Genomic DNA, 2,051 nt, shown 5'->3' with positions numbered 1-2,051 from the left:
CTGTGGCTTTGGGGATTGCCCAGGACTGTTGCTTGTCGTGACAACAGCAGCAGCCACCACTGCCATTTGTTGATCCCCCAGTGGGTGCCAGGCACCATGCCAGGTTCTTCCCCTGCTCTTTCTTATTCCTTCCTCTCTGCAGCTGCAAAGAGAATAGACATGGGAGGCAGACAGACCAGGGCTTGAGCCTCAGCCCTGCCACAGCTGATTGTTCAACTCTGAGCAAGTCAGTTTACCCGGGTTTTGAGAATTACATGAGGAAATACAGCACCTAGCACAGAGTGAACCTTCAATCCGTGGCAGGCAAATATATTATGGGAGCAGTGTGCCCACCTTTCAGAATGGCCTGAAGATGGGCACTAAGAAATGAAACCTCAAGGCCCCGAGGCAGGTCTGACAAGCTCTTGCTCTCATCCTCTCTGCACAGACATCGCCTCCTGGGTGCTTCCCCAGCCCTGGGAACCAACCCGGCAGGGAGACAAGGGAAAGGGAAACCCCAGGTTCAGGGCTCCAGCCAGAAGAAGGTGGGCAGCTCTAGCAAAGACGGGAGTCGCTGGCACCATCTGTGGCTTCCTATTGCCCAAGCTCTTCTGCCCCCAAACCAGAACATTTTTCAGAATGGACTAAAGATGGTCACTGAAATCTCAAGTCATCTTGTTCCAAACACAGAGTATAATTAATACACACAGAGCCACAGACCACACGTCTACACCTGTGGTGGGCCGAAGGGCAAGGGATAAAACTAGATGAGACTGTTCATACGGGGTGTGCTGAGCACCCCTCAGCATGTCTGTGTGTGTACGCACTCACATGGGTGGCCAGGGCAGCAGGGCGCTACCCAAAAGCTCTGTGAGAGATCTGAGTGACCACAAAGTCTTAATTATTTTGATCATTGCTTAATCTCAGCATAGTTTAAATGGAAATAAATGCACTTATAAGTAAGATATTGGGCATAAAGTTATACATTTTCTCCACCTAAACAATTTCATATCTGATGTTGATTAGGTTGTAAGTTATGTGTGAGAGGGCACTAGGGGGGCATGCAGGTGGCTACCAATGGCCACAGCCAGCTTGGGAGCTCACAGTTTATAAGTTTAACCCATAGAGTTCTATTTAAACTATGATACCCCTCATATGTGTGCAATACTGTGTTTTAATGAGAAAATATTTATGTTAGGACACATTAAACATGTACCGCCTAACTAAACACAACATACTGTCTACCTGGCACCGAATCCTTCCTCTCTCCTCCACTCAGGCCAATGACCCTGAGGACCGTGAGCCAGCCCAAGGCTCAGGGTCCTGATTAGTGGAGCCAGTGTTGGGTTCAGGGATCCTATAGGCCCCTGGCACCCCTCTAATGACTGTCTGGATCCAGGGAGGGGCATGAGACCTCAGTTGATCTAGTCGGACTACAAGAACGTTCTTTCATACTGTGGGTGAAAAAGAGGTCTCCTTGTTCCTCTGCCAAACATGAACACAGAAGCACCCTCTTCCTGCTACTGCAGGGGGCCGTCTCGCAAGCGCAGCTGAGGTCGGCCTGAGGATGAAACTGCAACTGATGAGCACAGAGCCAAAAAGATCACAGGGAAACCAAGCCTGGCTTCAGGACACCGCACCCCAGGCCAGCCCCACCGCTGGGCTTCCTGATTTGCAACATGGTACATTCCCCTGCTGAAGTAGAGGGAATTTTCTATCATTTGCAGCAGAAAAGTATCTTTGTGCTGGCAGGAGGCATGTCTAGAGATGGCTTGGGAGGGACTCTCTTGAGGTAACAAGGCTAAAGCTGAAACAGACAGTGAAAGAAGGCAAGGGATTAATGAAGGAGCCTTGTTTAGGCAAGGAACTCACTTCCCCACATAGAATTCTTTGACCAGAGAATCATGGAAGGGTGAAGAAGAGGACTTGATCTGGGCCCCGTACCCCTTCATGGAAAGAAGGAAGGTTGAAGTGAAAAGAGTTCCCGCAACTGGAAACAAAAACTCAGCCCTGAACAGCTTGCCCGCTATGATTCAGGAAAGAGGGAGAGAGGGGCAGGGGCAAGTCGGTGC

The sequence above is a fragment of the Otolemur garnettii genome, unplaced genomic scaffold (assembly GCF_000181295.1).
Source record: "Otolemur garnettii isolate 467f Iridium unplaced genomic scaffold, OtoGar3 scaffold00032, whole genome shotgun sequence".
NCBI classification, from domain to species: domain Eukaryota; kingdom Metazoa; phylum Chordata; class Mammalia; order Primates; family Galagidae; genus Otolemur; species Otolemur garnettii.
Note: the sequence above shows the minus strand (reverse complement) of the source record.